Source organism: Alligator mississippiensis, chromosome 6 (assembly GCF_030867095.1).
Source record: "Alligator mississippiensis isolate rAllMis1 chromosome 6, rAllMis1, whole genome shotgun sequence".
Classification (NCBI taxonomy): domain Eukaryota; kingdom Metazoa; phylum Chordata; order Crocodylia; family Alligatoridae; genus Alligator; species Alligator mississippiensis.
Window position 1 is genome coordinate 39,123,872 of NC_081829.1, and position 18,231 is coordinate 39,142,102.

An 18,231-nucleotide genomic window follows, 5' to 3' on the forward strand; every position below is an offset into this window, starting at 1 on the left:
GGTCTGCCTGCCACTGGTCCCTCACTACCATTACTCCTGGCATGTCTCTACAGCCCACAATCACCAGGCCATTCGACCTCCTTGTCAGAGTCATGGCCCTTTCCATGCTGCTCATCTGCCTGTGCTCTAATCTAACTCCAAGCACAGGTACCCTAGGCTCTGTCTCTCTCCTGATGATTTTCTCAGGCCAGGACTGGGTTTGAGCTACTCCCCTGCTCTCCCAGAGTCTCTCGCCCTGGGAAACCTGGGTCTTAGCTGCCCCAGACTCTACTCCCCTTGTTCTTGCTGAACCTTCTTCCAGCTGCTCAGGCAGCCACAGCCAGACTCTCATCCTAGGTACACTGGGCAGCATATTAGACTGTAATGGTCTTGGGCCTTCACTAATCTAGCCCACCTGTGTAAAGCCTTCTCTATATTAAGAAACCTCTCCTGGGTCCTCTGGAGCTTCCTCCTGCCCCTACTAGCTCCCCCTTTCCTCTGGTTGTCCCCACTCCTCCTCAAGGAGACAAACTTACCCCACAGCCTAGTGGGATGTACCAGCCAAGCTCAACTGGGCTACTCAGACCCAGATGGTCTCCACCTGGTGTTAGACCTTCCCAAACCACAGACTTCCCCTGAGCCTACTACCTGGTTTACAGTGGTACTCATGCCTGCAGCTGTCCTAGGACTGTGTTTCTTCCAGGCTCACCCAGCTATACCCCTTCCCAAGAGAGCTGCAACTACTGATGTTTGTCTGAAGGGCTTCCCAGTTGCAACTGGCAGCCCTGCTCCCTGTGTCTGGGCTTATACCCAAGCTGCTTAGCTCTCTTCCATTCAGGAGACCTCTCAGCCATCAGATGGCTGCCTAATTGTGCCTGACTGCACCTGTCAGCTGTTCCACAACCTGCCAACTCCCCTTAAAGTGGCAGGTACCCTTGTCCTCTGCCACACTATCCATTAACAAACATCGTTACAGAAAGAATGACCATAGGCACAGTTCAAAAGACAAAGACTCACTTGAGTTTATTGTCTACAAACATTCTAGTCACTAACACCCATGGTAAGCCAGCACATAGTGCTAAATGGGTTACTTACAGTCCATCACATAGTGCTGTGTTACTTACAGTCATGATACAGGCATATTATACAATTGTGTATAATTGTATAATATATGCCACAGCTCCCAAGGCCAGTACATATAATTAAGTGTTCCCAGGTCCTCTTGTATATACTAATTAAAACAATTGCATGTCTACAGTATACATATACTTGTTCTCACTAAGTGCTACAATATATTATAATATATATACTCAGAGTTGGCAATCCCTCACATTCAAGGATGATCACTTACACAGGTCAAGTAAAGGGTTGTAAATGAGTCTATTGATGGCTAAGAAAGCTGATCCTAGAGCCACAAACTCTCTGGCAAATGCCACAGGTGATGGTTAAAGGGAGGTTTGAACCATGGATTTCTTGGTCTTGTTTCCTTTTCTTTCATTTCTGTCACTTTTCTGCCTCCACAGCAGGACGGTTTTCCTCAAAGATGTACCCTCTTTCACAAAGCATTGCCATGTAGCCCTGTCCCTGACTAGTTTTTCCCAGTTTGTGGTGTTAATGCCACACTTCTTAATGTTCGCTTTGAGGGTGTCTGTAAGCAACCGTGCCATTCACCAGAGCACTTTGTCCATGCCGGTTTATTGGATGTTGCTGTTGTCCACAGAAAGGATGGTCAGTTATTGAGACAGATTCCAGAGGGTCCTCAGTGGCTCTCACCTGCCATGATTAGCTGGAATAAATGTATTTAGTAGGGAGGAAGATGTATGTTCTGTTCCTCCTGGTTCCCTCCTCTGATTTTCCTGTCAATCTTCCCGTTTTGGCCTCCCCTACACCCCACCTAATGCCAACCAATGATGTTGAATCCCAATCTTCTGGGTTTGATCATGGTGTTGGTATGTGTCTTGGCCATTTTAAATGGTATACAGTGCATAGACATCAGTTCACCTCACTCGGGTCTTGCCTCAGTAGGGTTGATTTGGCCAGTACCTGGCCCGAGGTTACCTTGCCTCCCAGTGTTGGTTTCAATTCTCTTTGTTTGTCATTATTGTGGCATGGACAGCTGTCTCTCCTTCTCTCCACAGGTTCCTGGTAAACCCAATCTGTCTGGGAGACATCAGGAATCCACGTATCTGCTTCAGGTAAGTAATGCTGCCCTTCTGGGCTTGTAATATTTCTCAAAATCCCCTCTTGGGGCTGCCACTGCTTTCCCTCTTTGGGGCACAGCTCTGTGCTGAGCTGCTGAGTGCCTGCAGGGGAGCGCACTTCCAGTCCCCCAGGCTTCCTGTCCAGCAGGGTTTTTATCCCTTGTTCCATGGGCAGGCCGGCGAATTGGCACCAGCACGTGACCACAAAGCATGACCACACTGGTGCGGGAATTGATCCTGGCTCCTCTCAGATCATCTGGGTTTTGGGGGGTTTTTTCTCTGCCATGACAGTTTCTCCAGCCATGGCTCCATGCCTGTTTCTCTCTTGGCTTGGCATGGTCTCGCACCAGCTCTGCCTATCTTCCACCCCAGATGAGTTCCCCTCTGGGGTTCTAATTTTGTAACCGTGTCTTTGAATCATTTCTTCTGGCTGCTGCATGTCCTTTGTCCTTGGCTATGTTGGGAATATTTCAGTTGTTCTGGTAAATGTACATCAGTCATGTACATACAGTGCCTTGTCCACCACAGCTGATGTTGGATAATCAATGCTTCCATACTGGTGGTGTTAGCATGAGTGAGGACACTGGCACTTATGTGATGATCCCACTTGCCAAGAATCTTCTGGGGGTAGTGGCGGTGATGGCGTTCCAGGTATTTCATGTACTCCCTGTAGGACACTTAAGCTTCACAGATGTAGAGGAGAGTTGGGATTACCACAGCTTTGTTCAAGTCCTGATGTCGAGATCATTGAACACACGATGATTCAGTCTTCCAAAGGCAGAGATGGTACATCAGATCCTATACTGGATCTTCTCATTGATGTTGGCCTTTTTTGAGGGATGGCTGCCAAGGTGTGCCAAGTGTTCAACATTCTCCAGTTCCTGCCCATCACTGAGGATCTTTGCCAGGGGAGGTGACTGGCAAAACGTTTCCAGGCACAGGGTGTGAGACATACCACACCCTGAGAATATATATGTGAACAATACAGCCCCATGAATTTCAGGTAATGATAAATAGGTTTGTTTTTTAAGCTTTCCATTCTAAGTAGAACCTGAAAGTGAGAACTAAATTAGCACATTATACTGTAAGAAAGACAGTTGCAGAAGAAATGGTTCATCTGTTGCAGTTAAGTCTCTATTAGTGAACAGTATGACTTCTGTGCCTTCAAAAGAGAGAGCTGAGGAATAAAATAACATTTTACAGGTCATATGCACATGATGTTGTAAATAAAAGGCAATCATAAAGCAGATAATAAATAAAAAATAAAAGGATTTTCTCATATATAGTGGCATGATTATTTCCACAATGGAGTCACAGTATTAATCTAACCATGGCATTTTTTTTAAAGGAAAGGTTATTTTGTACTTTATGCCATTTATATTTATAAATAATTATATAGGAACAAGAGAGCAGTGGCCTGAATAATATATGTAGGCATTTCTGTATTTCCTATTTAGAGACAAGTTTTCTGGTCAAAAATAGATTAAAAAAACTATTTTTTTAAGGGGCACATGGCAATAGTGTGCTTACTGAAATAAATTTAGTGGTGTCCAAAATAGAATTACTACTGACATTGAGAAGATTATTTTATTGGGTAGTACGACACTGAAAAGAGTGTTTCTTATTATAGACATATATCTATATATTTGAATTTTTATAAAGATAAAGCATCCTGCCTCATGCAATCAGTAAATCACTAACTTAGTGAAAGAGAACAAGCAGTAAATTTAAATGTGAAAGCAACTAGCACCAGAGATTATGGGCAGATGTGCACTTTCTCTAGAGAGAGTCCCTGCTGTCTTAGGAGAAACCATGAGTGTACAGAAGTTCACAATTTTTCTCCCAGAGTAAAAGTGGTCACTCTGGGAGAAAAATAACTTTTCTCCCTAAATCTCCCTTTCCCACAGGGCCATGGAGAGCATGTGTCAGTGCAAGCTAAGCGGGGTACAGAATGCTCCTGAGTGCTTTGGTTTGGGAAAGTCCGGTGGAGAAGCACTTAGGGAGCATGATCTGCTCCTAGTTTTTTCAGTGGCTCAGGGTCCACTCAGGACAGACCAGAACCAGACAACCCACACTACCTACCCAGGTAACCTCAGCCTAATTGCAGGACTTAGGTGTTGGAAAGTATAGGTCCCTACCTGGCTCCAGCTGGGCTGGAATACAGTGTAGAGAGTTCAGGGAGGAGAGCCCTGTGCATGGAATAGGCACAGACCTGCCATCTCCCCTCCACAATGTGGCAACCCCTGCCCCTTTCCCTGACATAGCAGACCCCTGCTGGGACTGCTGCACTTAGTTCTGGGACACACAGCTCTTTGACAAGAGAGGGGACAAGCTCAGGATTTCCATTGTCAAAGTCCCACCAAAGGGAGGGAGGGAAGTGGGATTATGAGCTGGAGTTCCTTAGGGCGTGAGACCCTGAGATGGCAATCCAATCAGTACTGACTTGTGCCCTTGTTTATGTCACTATTGCCGGGCAGAAAAAGAGAAGCCCGCAAAACTCTTTGAGATTCATAGTCTAGGGTAGCGGTTTTCAAACTGAAGAGATTGTACACCACCAATGTAAAATGATACAACCTTAAGTACCACCAGCAAACTTTTCAGTTCAACCTTGAGTACCACAAGGACATTTTTGCCATATAAAGTGATTATAATAAATCTGTTGATGTGTACCACTGACAGGTTGCCTTCATACCACTGGTGGCACATGTACCAGATTGGGAACTGCTGATCTAGGGACTGCTGGCAGCAAAGTGGCAGCACTACAGGCTTTTTGCTTCTCTGCTTGAACTTCTGTACAGGTAAGTGTTCCTCTCAGGAAAACAAACCTGTGAGAGTTCTTCTGAATGATTTGAACATGTATATGCAGCTTGAGTGTGTGGAAAGCAGTAGTACAAGATTCAGTGGATGCTTCTGCCAGCATTAGGGTCCACTTTATTTTGTATGTAAACTTTGAGAAGGGCTCAAGTTCAACTTTGTATTTTTTAATAACAAATAAAATTACATTGCCTCCACTGTGTGAATATTATGTTTGTATAGATGACTAGAAACCTCCAATACAAGATCATGTTCCTACTCTGTCTCCAATCATGAAATAGTTTACAACACACTGTCCAAAGAGCTGAAGCAACTTTGCCATTTCTTAACCTGCCCTTTTGACTGCAAGTTTCTCTCTTTAACTTTGTAAATCAAGAATATTGTAAAATGAAACCCCAATTTTGGTCACTACATTTAGGCATTAATACAGTGCACATCAAAATAGTAATGAGAAGCATTGCACATATTCAGAAAATAGATTAAAGTCTGAATGAAATACTTCTCTATAGTATTTTCATGTTCACTTTCTACAGTTTCCAAGGAAAAGCACACTCATATTTGAAATTTTCAGTGCTGTTGCAGTAGCAGAAAACAAGAAAGATCTTGGGTTTTTTTCTTACTTTTAGACATATGTTTCTATAACTCTGCACCAGAGCTATGCCAAGTACCTAGATTTCAAATGTTGTAAAACTAGGTTTACGGTCTATGCTTGAAATTTTTCAGCCAGATATTTTTGCAGCTCTTAATTTGGGGAGCTCAACACTAATAATTTTATAACTAAAATTGTGGAACATGATTAACCTTTTTTCATGTTGTATATTATATTTTAACACTTTGAAAGGCTTTGCAGGTAGTGCGCTTGGTGGCTTTGTTTAGTTATTTTTTTGCTTGAAAGAAAGGAATGAATATTAAAAGATTCAAAGATTAAGTAGGACTTACAATAAACAGTTTGTAATACCTACAGTTTAACATTCAAACTGCAAGGAAAAATTATTTAATGTCTTTTGCCAGCTGGGGCATGATGGAAGGGATTGTACTAATTGAGTACAGTGACAGGGAATGACTAATTAAGTCAAATAGACTCTGAAAGGAACTAAAATATAGAAATATGAAAAAGGATGCAGCTGCAAATACAGCACAGTCAGGGTCTTCCATCAGAAATGTTAACCTCAGTGTTTTTGCATCTCACAACCTCTGATGCCTAATTAGTCTTTTTAATGACCTTTTCTTTATTTACTCTCTTTAGACTTTTATGTTATCACTGCTCATTTGCTTGCACATGCATACTCTCTCTCTCTCTCTCTCTCTCACACATACACACACAGAGTAATCTTGTCCAAATGACACCTTTTTATATTGCACAGATTACACATTTTCCAACCTGACCTCCATTTCACTTTCATGACAGTTACTCTTCAAAATACATTTTCTTTATCTCAGGACTAAAGAGTTTAACGATTTCTATATCTTGTTAATTACAAATTTTCCTTCTTGTTCCTGAATATAAAAACATCATGTAAGAAAAAAAACCCTTAAATTTTGGGTTACAAAAATGTTAACACAGCATAGGTAATCTAAACTGGCATGATATATACCGCATTTGCTCGAATATAAGACAAGGTTTTTTTCCTCCAGTCAGCAAGGGGAGAAAATTTCTTCATCTTACATTTACATACAAGGAAACCTCATGTCCTCAGAAATGGAAATGAACTATGAAATTGATTAAATGAAGTTAACACTGAGAATGAATATAAAGCACATTCATATGGGACAAACATGCTTATGTGAAGCTACCACAAGACTAGGTTAATATAGCTCAGCTGGATAAGATACATGGTAGTACCCATTGTTCTCAGTCCCCCTTAGTACTGACTCTTTTTTTAAGTCATGGTGAGCTACACTCAATATACTTCACTACACTGAATGCATTTCAACTCCCTCTTTACTCCCACAGTTGAGTTATGTCTTTCTTTCCCATTTCCAGTGATTCCTATTTCTTCATGAGCCTAAATGTCTGGCAAATATCAGCAACTGAGACACAAAACAGTTCACACAGAATTCCTCTGTCACCCCCTCTCTCAACATGTTACATATGATTAGTGTGGGTGCCCTCCATAAGGTGGGGCTGACCAAGTTGCCTTGCTCCTCATCTGCATATAATTTGTGGATGATCCCAGGATTTGTGACAAGAACACCCAGGGCATAAGTAGTACATGAATCCTTTGTTGGGTGGGTATCTGGAAAATACACATATACTGAGCACTGCTGATCTATGGCATCACCATGGCTTGAATGCCTGGCCCAATTAACTCTATGGTAAATCATGAACCTTTTGGCCTTAATACTAATCATGTATATTTTGTACCATATGTAACTAGGCACAGAAGTGGTGCTTAAAAGGGGTATGTATGGTGTACCTGTGCTAAAACTTGCATCAGTTTCAAAAAAAGATAAATTGCATCAGTTCTGGATGAATGAAGTCTATGGGTACCCAAATTACTACAGGTATGTTTATTTCAAAGTCAGTGTTTTCAAATTTGCCCATCACTTCCATGTGTTCAATGACAGCAGGGTCTGACAGTAAGTAGAAAGAGAAAGGGCTCAGAAAGATGTTTGGGTGTGGGGGAGAGGGCAAAGAGGGTACCTGACCTCCCAGCTTTATTTTCCTGCTGTGGTAGTGAGATGTGGACAAATAAAAAGCAAACCTCCAATGGTTAAATGCTATACCTTTGAAAATATAATTAATTTATAATTTTTCCATGTATAGAATCTAATTTTTAGGTGGTCATCTTATATTCAGGATCATCTTATATTTGAATAAATGTGGTAACATAAAAAGGCTACTTAGAGTGGATGTTTTTACTTTATTTTTTTTAAGGAGTATCCTTTCTATTTTCTTTGATTCCTACAGATCTTCATTTGGTAAATACCTTGGCTAAAAATAATTGGTGCATTAATTGGTGCTGCATTAATTGGTGCTGCATCCCTTACTCATTTCTGCATGTTTTTTTCTGAACTAATGGTGCTTTTTACAGTTTGTGAATTGTGAAAAACAGTTTGTGAATTGGACCAACAGTCATCATTTTTACTGTAAAATTTGCTTATTTAGAAATGTTCAGCTTACCTGTGGATACTACTTTAAAGATCAGCATAAACCTGATAGCATTTTTTCATGTGTACTTTATATGGCTTACCATTTTTTCAGTGGAAAAGCTTGGGGATAGCAAAGGAATGTTTGTGCACACTTGCACATATATATGAACATCATATTGTAGAGGAAAAACCTGTTTGAACAGGAATATCTGTGTATAGAGGATGCAGGCCAAAATAAGATGAAAGGTTAACCTAAGGGAAGAATGGAGGTGTGACCCATATTATGTAGAGGCAGATTCTTGATAGGCTTCTCAGCTATATGGATTGGGTTGGGGGGGGGCAATAAAAGATCAGGAAAAGAACAGGAGAAGCTAGGGGTGAATATGAATCCAAGTTAGTTCAGATATGATTTACTCCCAATAACCTAACCAACAAACTTTACCTGCCTATATAGCAGCTAAAAATGGATTTTACACATGCCCACTCTAGAATCATTATTGCTTTGGACAGTGGTTTAGGGATCAACACAGACTTTACCCCAAAATAGCAGCATCTCAAGCCGGTCCAGAGAGGTGATACTCCCCCTCTACGCAACATTGGTCTGGCCTCAATTGGAGTACTGCATCCAGTTCTGGGCACTGCACTTTAAGAAGGATGTGGCCTGCCTTGAGAGGGTCCAGAGGAGGGCTACCTGTTTGGTTGGAGGGCAACAGGGCACGCCCTATGAGGAGATGCTGAGGGACCTCAACCTGTTCAGCCTCAGCAAACGGAGGCTGAGGGGGGACATGGTGGCTGCCTACAAATTTGGTAGGGGAGATCAGCAGCAAATAGGAAGGGTCCTATTCCCCCCAGCAGCACCTGGGGTGATGAGGAACAATGGCCAGAAGCTGTAGAGAATAGGTTCAGGTTAGAGATTAGGAGGCACTATTTCACTGTCAGGGTGGCTAGGATCTGAAACTAACTTCCTAGGGAATTGGTCCTTGCTCCTACCTTGGGTAAATTAAAAAAGAGGTTGGATGAACACCTGCCTGGGGTCATGTGATCCCAGCGTGTGCTCTAGCCAGTGGCGGGGGGTTAGACTAGATGATCTATTTAGGTCCCTCTTGACCTCAAACTACTATGAAACTATGAAAAAGAGTCTAATTAAAATTAATGTAACAGCAATTTACAGTAATTGAGAATCTAACGAAATCTTTTTTTTTCCTTTACATTTTTCCTATTACAATGTATTTTCTTTTTAAGTAATAGTTAACTGGAAGCAACAGAAGTTCAAGAATTATTCAGTATTGTCTTTTCAGTGTAGTTATAGTCAGTAAAATCACTGCATAAATGACAACTCGGTTTTTCATAATTCTCATAGTCCATGGCTTTCAAATTGATGAGTTTGCAAATTATAATGACATCTTTCTAACCTCTTACTGTGCTAACTAAATCCACATGTCTAAAAAAAATTAAGCAATGTTCTTTCTGCTTTGTGCATCAGCAACAGCTACTGCCAAGTAGAAACATTCAGAAATCAGAACTTGGTGGGTAATTTTGTTATTGCAGCAGTAGGTAGAAAAAAATCCAGGTCAATATTCTACAGCAGCGATGAGTGGTTCTGGCAATTCTGTCCACATTTATGGTATTATATATTTGGAAGGACACACTGACTAAAGGTCAAAATGATCAAAATATGCTTTTTTTTTTTTTAAACCAGTAGTAATTTTAACCAATTCCTTCACACATTCTGGCCAAGATTTTCAAAAATAGTTACAAAGTTTTAGGCTTCTAAACCCATATCTTGAAACAAAAATAAGTGCACCAGTTTTTTAAATATGATGATCATACATTAACTTCCATTATTCACTTATGTAAATATGTTTTCAGCTTTATCTCCAATACTTCATGTCATATTTTAGCATGAGGATAGTCTTTCTCTTTGCTATACAAATATATATATGTATATATATATTTATTATTTCTCTTTGCTTATACCTGTGGATACTACTTTAAAGATCAGCATAAACCTGATAGCATTTTTTCATGTATACTTTATATGGCTGACCATTTTTCAGTGGAAGAGCTGACCAAAAGCCAATATGTAACAGTCATCGGTGCATACACCCTGACCCTTGATATAGGTTAGAAAACAAAATAATTCTATTCTAAACTCAACCAAGTCCTGTCATCTGCCCCCAAAGAAGTAAGATAATTCTTTTGGGGAATTTCAGTGCTGAAATAGGCAGAGAATCTGAGCTATGGAAAAGAACACTTCAAAAGGAAAGGGTGGGAAAGTCAATTCAAATGGAATTTGCCCAGATCAAGGCCATGTTGGCATCAGTGTTCAATCAGCTGTCAGACTAATATATGAAAAATCAACTAGATGCTAGTCTAAATAAAACAGCTTAGTTTTTTCCACCTTTGGAACTGAGATACTAGCAAGCTTCTCACCCTAACCTGGAATGGAATTGCTCTCACCTACTGCCCAAATCCTATCTACTCAGGAGTGACGCTAGACCATACACTTTCATATAAAACACATATACAAAAGACAAAGTGAAAAGTTAGTTCCTCGAACAACATATTAAAGAAGTGTGTCAACTCCCAGTGCAGGACCATCCAACAATGTTACAAATTACTGCACTTGCACTTTGTTATTTGACAACTGAATTTGCATGCACAGTTTGTGAAAGATTGGCACACGCAAAGAAGCTAGATACTATCCTGAACCAAAGTTGCAGATGCATTACTGCCTGCCTTAAACCAACAGTTGTCAATAGTCTCTACTAACTTGCTAGAGTCACCCAACCAGACATCAGGAGAGCAGTAACAAATAAAATGAATATACCAGGAAGATCAAGGATGAGATGCATCCACTGCATGGCCACATTGTGGTTCCTAATAGATGAAAATAATAGAAAAGTTTCCTTGTTACAACAAAGCCACTGGATGAAACACTGACAACCACATGAATAAAAATGTGGCAGTCAGAACTAGATATGATGCAGGAGGGAGTTAGGGTATATATTAAAACTTCCAAAAGTCTCCCTGCAGATGCAGAGCTTGATTGGTCAACAGGTAGAAGCTTGAACCACCTCCAAAAGGGGAACACTAAAACTAAGGTTAACATGCAACTGTGAGGACACTAACGATGCAAACACTATGTGTGAATGTGGAGGAAAATTTCAGGCTATAGAACACCTACGGGAATGTCCACATATGGAAGAACTGTGCACCAAAGAGGACCTTGCTAAGTCTACAGATCAAGCAATAATATACAATAATATACATCCATTTTTGGACTCAAATTTGAATGTGGTAATAGGATATGAGAAAAATAAGAAGAATTGAATTCTTCTCCTGAGCAAGCATTTGGAACATGATTTGGTCATCACAAACTCCTCATTCTGTCAAAGTAACAAATGGAAGACATCATAGATGCAAACCCATTCAAAACACTGGCACCTGATTGATTACATCATAACATGTGCTTGGGATCTTCATGACACGATACATATCTCACCAGAGTTAGGAGCACTTTGGGGTCTGCTGGATGCATCATTGATTGATATATTCCATCTTATCTCTTCATTTTACCACATAACAAACAAAACAAGGAACCAAGGAAGAGATTCAATGTTAAGTGCTTGAAAGACCCTGCTAAAAACAATTATCTCAGCAGTGCCTCAGTGAGAAGCTCTCTAACCTCCTTGATGATCTTAATAGTCTTGATCATTAGGAAAGCTTCAGGAAAGGTATCCATGAGGTGTGTGAAGAATTTCTGGACTTCTCCACACAGAAATATTATGACTGGTTTGACGAGAATCACTGACAGAAAAAGGAAAGCTTTCGAAGCTGGGCAAAAGTATATCAAAGCCAAACAGAATCAAGATATTTATTGCTACATTAAAGGTGAGAGACAGCGGAAAATTCAAAAGGGAAAGAACAAATGGTGGGAGAACAAAACAAAAGAGATTAAAACGTTTGTTGACAGCCACAACATGCATAGTTCCTTCAGTGCAATCAAAGCTATCTAATGGACAAGCACACAAGGATGCCTGACAACCAGCTCCCAAAATAGGTCCTGTACTACCAACGCATTCACAGTCTCTATTCTAGGGATCGGCAAAAGAAGAAATTAAAGGACCTCTTGAAGGTTAATATGGAGAAATGAAATATTAACATCAATACCTGGGAAATTCAAGCACTGAATAGTCTTCAGTGATGCCATGATATATGACAAATCATCTATTATTTTAAGCAAACTTTCCTCACTATGGGGGCTGATAGATGAGAGGGACAAAAGGAATGATCTGTGACCCAGCATCACCAGGATCTTCTCCATATCCTAGAACTATTTGCCAGATCTGAAGTCATACATGTGGATATTGATCAGCCCCTTCAGTCATCTATGGACTCACCAGCGACTTCCCTATTTAATGAAAAACCATCATCCTTGTATCAAAGAATGCCCACCAGCACTAACAAGAAATCACATAACTTTTATTACTCTTTACTTTTCCTCAAATTATGTTTGGGTGGTAGCAGGGAGGAGATTAAAATATTTCATTTTCCATATAGGAGAATCCTGACATCTTTCAAATACTGCATTTACTCGAATGTAAGATGTCCCTCATTTTAAGATGACTTCCTAATAATGGGATTTTATATATGGAATAATTATTAATTTGTTGTTATTTTCCAGGTATAGAATCTAAGTATTGGAGGTTTTTCTTGAATTTGTCAACTTCCCACTGCTACAGCAGGGAAAATTAATTTGGGGAGTCAGGTGGCCCCTTCATCCTCTGTACCCCCCACCAACTTCTTATCCTTGCAGCCTCTTCCCTCCTCTTTAATGTCAGACCCTGTTCTCCCTGAGCGTATGGATGCAAAGAACACATTTGAGAATACTTGTTTTTAAATAAACATAGCTGTAGCATTTGGCATATCATATTTATAGACTCAGTTCACCCAGAAATAGTGCATTTTACCTTTTTTGAAACTGTCCAAGTTTCAAAATACACTGAGGCCACAGAGAGATGTTTGCATGGTTCTAGGGCAGTACTATTCCTGTACTAAGGGCACTTGTGCGCACTCAGTGTGTAACAGAACTGCTCCTACACTTACAAAAAATGTGTCTTAGAAAATGAATAGGTTTCGTCTTCTGGGTTCTCCATTTTCCAAAGTTAATTGAAGGATCCATCACCAAGAGGGTAAGAGCAAGTGATGATAAGACAGAAATGAAGATTCCACTTAGTATGAGGACCTCTTAAACTTGATACATATTAGATTCCTAGATTTTAATGCCAGAAGTGATCATTCAGTCTGACTGCAGCATCAAGTGTGGTACAGAGCATAGAATTTTACCTATCTCAGGCCCATGCCTTATAGTAGAACTGAAGCATCTCTTTTAGAAAGACATCCAAACCACTTTGGATTTAAAGACTCCAAGTTACAAGGAATCCATCATACCTTCATCATAGTCCTAAACATTTGCAACTTATATATACCTTATCTACATTTGTCTAGGATCATCATCCAATCATAGTACAGGGCTTTTTGGTGTACAAAGCACAATAAAATACTATCAGAAATGCGCTCTTTGCCTCAGTACTTCCAGGCTATACTCAATGTAACTCAAGTGCCACAATGTTCACTGAAGTTTTGATATATATACTCTGAAAGAATTTGAGAGTATCAGTTCTAAGGTCCTATTAGTTACTTTGTTCATGGACTAAAGGAAAAAGAAATGAAGTCATGACCTTATGACTTGCTACAGATATTGTTGTTTTTATTATTTAGAACAGAATTATCCATTCTTAATAATCCATGTAGTTTGCCTTATTTTTGCCAGTGTTCACAGAAAGCGGTTAGCCTGTATAAATCAACACACTAAACTTACAGTCTATCCATTGTCAAATGTTCCCTAGGATAATTTATCTCTAGGTTTTTTGCCTCAAAAACCCTGCAGGCAATATGGGACATAGTTAAAAGTTCAATAAATTTTAAACATTCTAATCTGCACTTGGCTCTGTTCATCATCAGATTTGAAGAGGAGAATGATGACAGCTTCTTTGGGTGACAGAAGCTTGTGTCAGAGCCAGGAATTTGAACCTAGTTTCAATAATGTAATGTGAGTTGGGTGAGCAGGGTCCATGTCACTTAAGGGAAGAGGCAATGGAAGTGTAAGTGGGAGAGAGTACCTCTTGCTAGAGCTGCTGCTTACCTTATTTCTGCCTATCTTCTGCCTGCTGTACTGTCTCCTGCTATTGTACACATTGCTAGTATGAGCAATAGGCCTTTTTTTGCTGCCAAATTCAGCTTTTTAATTTTGTAATTTTTTTTCCCTATTGGATACGGTCATCAGTGGCAAAAAATGGAGTGCAAGTTCCCCTTCTGGCAGCAGTAAAGTCCATTACTAATATGGGGAACTGTGGGCATCTATATACATGATGGAGCTCTGCTCTGATGTGTAGTAAATAGCATGCATCAGAGAAGACTTGATTAATCGAGTCTGCTAAGATTCTGCTAGTGTGCGCTAATTAGCACACTCCAGCAGCATCCACATCACATGTATTCAGCATCCCCGCATTTCAAGATGGCAGTGGAGGCACTTTAACTAAAGCTTGTTGAATGAGCTTTAAAGCACCCCTGCTGCCATTTTGAAGCACAGGATGCTGAACACACATGATTCTGTGGGTGCTTTAATTAGAGTGGCTCTGAGAGGCTCCCCCTACAATCCAGATGCCTTATGATTACTAGAACTTCTTGCACTCCATGATATTGATCAGCTTTTTCTGTATTTGCAAGCAGGAAAGCAGACAAAGAGAACTGGTGGGGAAGAAGGGTAAGGGATGGCTGCCCCAGGAGCATTTTTCCCGACTAAGCCTCTGTGCAATTTAATACCATAGCAAGAAAGCCCTCCATCATCTTTTAACTGCACCCACTCAAATAGCTGAATTTCAGATGTATCCAAGCTATAGGTTTTTGATGGTCACATTTAATACTTTTACACCTAGATCAGCAAAACATAATTTTAGTAATACTTATCTAAAAATAGCATGTCAAATTCCAACATTCCAATTCAGACTTTAGTTACCTGAAATTTGCTCTAGTAGGAAATGGTGACATATCCAAGGTCAGTCAATATTCTCTTACTCTGCCTTGCTTCCTCTGCCTCCATGGGAGCTATTTCCTGCCTTGTGATCATTGATGCTAGGGAAAAAAGTTATGCATAAGCTGGTATAAGTGATCAGAAACTGGTTCAAGCCTGTAACACAACAGAAATTCTGCGCACATAAACCACTTTCAAAATGACTGAAGCCAGTTTAAGATAAACTTGGATAGATATAGTATCAAACTTAACTGATTAGGTTGAATCCCTTCCAGAATCAAGTTAACTCACAATCCTCCAGCATATTTGTACCTCTCCCACAATTCCACCATCCTGGGGGTGGTGGTGGGGGGGCTAGCTTTGGCCCAAGCTACCTGCTCCAGTTGAGCAGGGAGGCATGCTTTAGTGCCCCCTGGCTTCTGGTCTGGGCCACTGCAGGCATGTGGCTGCTTTTCTGGTTATTGGTTCTATCTATGCAGCTTAGACTAACCAGCAGAGATTGAATGAATTCAGTCTCAGGCTTCTGGATTGTCCGTACTTATCCTGAGTGTGAAACTCTTGACTCACTGGCAGTGCAGTTTTGATTTTCAAGTACCTTGAATACATATGGGACTTCTGTTTTTGGATAAGATATGAAATTTCCATAGTGAAAACAATACCATACCCAAGTGTGGTTAGGCTACAGGTGGCTATTTCTTTAACAAGTTTAGATTATTCTATGCAAATTGCAAATGATTTAAAATTTAAACTTTATAGGAAAGCTCATTTTGCAGAGTGGTAAAACAAGATCATGAATGGGTTTTCAAAGTAGAATAAACACATGGAATAAAGTTAGCTTTCTTAAATTAGATTTGCAGAGAAGCAATTGGAGTGTATTACAATCCGGAGATTTAAGAACATAATTACAAGCTGCTGTAGATACTCAAGAATATAAATAAATGGGGGGAGAGAGAGGTCTATGTTCCATACATTTACATACAATATTAACTAGCTGTTATATAAAATAGTCTACTGGCACAAAGTTTAGTAAATTAAACAATACTATCTTGCTTTTTCTAGTGGATTTGTGATGCAATGGTGACCATAATATCCCCATAAGGCAATACCATAAAGAAATAGCTATAAAGCAAATCTTTCCTGAGCAATATATAAAAGGTACCATTTTAGTAAGCAAAGAATATTTAATAGATTTTAAAAATGAATTGCCTCTTCAGTAAGAACAAACAAAACTCTGCTTTGGATAACTGCAGGATTTCTATTTAAAATATATGTGTCAAAATTTTGCTGAGTTTGGGTAAGTGAAGGATTTTTTCCTTACTGTTCCAGTATAAATTGAACAATTTAGTGTGGAGTGAATCACCACTGCCCATTGTCTCTTCAAATAAACAGTCATCTATCATACAACATTTAGCAGAAATTCCAAAATCTGAAGGGTCATTCAGCAATAAATGCAAGGAGATGTGGGAGGTACAGATAAGGAGAAAAAAAAATGTTGTTTTTGTTAAAAACCAGTGTTATTACAGCACTCTAAGATATGGGTATGCTATGGAGTAGCTAAAAGATATGACATAATTAAAATGAGTTTTGCATTGTGTGATTTAAGAAGTACTGTGATGGGCCCCAGCTCCAATGCAGCATAGATGCACCCTTCAGACGCACTCCCATAGTTATTCCACACCTTCTGCCCCAAACTGCTCTGTGCTGTCTGCTGAAAGACTTCTGAGGTGCACCAGAGACTAACTCCAAGGCTGTGGTGGCTAAGCCCTATCTTCCCCCACTCAAGCCTTGCCAGCCTTTAGCAGTTTTTCCAGGTAAAGTCATCACACTCTTGTCCAGCAGTGTGCTCAGAAAAGATGGATTCCCCCTTCTGATAGAAGAGCAAATCTGAATGGTCAAAATATCGTGGAGTCATAAGTACTAGGGCTGTGCAAGTCTTCGGATCCCATTCAAATCTGAAGCGGCACACCCGGATCGAAGCGGGGTCCCAGCAATGATATCCAAAGTGGGTCGGAGCATCTGAAGTACTTTGGATCTGCTTTGGATGCTTTGGACCTGCTTTGGTCATCTTGAGTCACAATTAGAAGAGGAGAAGGTGGGGAAGGGATGGAGAGTGGGAGCGGGGGAGGGAGGGGGAGCGGGGGGGAAGACTGACGTCTGTAGGTAGCCAGTGAGAAGGATTTCTTCCTGGCTACCTTTCTGATGGCAGCGTCTGTGGGGTAGAACTACAAACAGCATAAAAGACTGTTTGCAGCCCTTCTGTGCCTTTTGCAGCTCATTCCCTGTCAGCAACTGTGAGAGAGAGGAATGCTCAGACTGAGACTTGCCTGCACCTTTTTCTTGTTATGAAGGAGTGGGTAGGATTTAGCTTAGCTTAGTTATTCTATTACATTATTCTTAGTATTACAATTAAATTTATTTCTTTGAATTTATATTTGCTCTTATTTTTTTTAGAAACTTTGCAAAAAGAAAGGTGTGTTTTCCCAGCCAGTGTGATCTATCACTGTGCAGGGAGGCATAGATTGCTTGCATGCACACACACACACACACACACACACACACACACAATATAGAAAAATATCACAGCAGAAGAAGACAGACAGACAGACAGACAGCACACAATTTTTACATAACCCTTAATGCCGAAGCAAACATTCAAAGAAGAGGCCAGTGCATGCACGCAACAGAGGGAATAAAACGCACAATACAGAAGGATTCACACACACACACAGACCTTTTGCAGCACAGGAAAGATCAATATGAAGCATGCTGGAAAGGCAGGTGCCAGGTCTTCTGGCAGGGAAGGGAGAGTGGGTAGGGAGAGAGATAGAGCTACAAGCCCTGCCCTCCCAAACACAGATGCATTCTATTCCCGAGCAGCCATGACATCAGTGCTGCCAGTGGAAGCCAGGAGGTGGGCACAGTGTCTGCACCTGTTGTCCTGTACCTGCAACACCTTCACTCAGTCCAGAAGTGGGCACCAGCAGTGGAATCACTGCCGCCTCCACCCCAATTTCAGCTCTCAGCATGAGCCTCCCACTGCCAGAGGAG

The 18,231-nt window shown here is 40.5% G+C and overlaps 1 long non-coding RNA gene across 1 annotated transcript in view; it reads right to left on the reverse strand.

Annotated features, from left to right (window-relative positions):
* Nucleotides 1–976: 976 nt before the first annotated feature.
* LOC132251257 (uncharacterized) overlaps nt 977–18,231 on the reverse strand; it is a 54,981-nt gene continuing 37,726 nt past the window's right edge. The window contains exons 2-3 of the long non-coding RNA XR_009463212.1: nt 15,169–15,284; nt 977–3,357 (exon numbers count right to left, since the gene is read on the reverse strand). This is a non-coding gene — a long non-coding RNA (uncharacterized LOC132251257). The remainder of the gene's footprint in view (nt 3,358–15,168; nt 15,285–18,231) is intronic.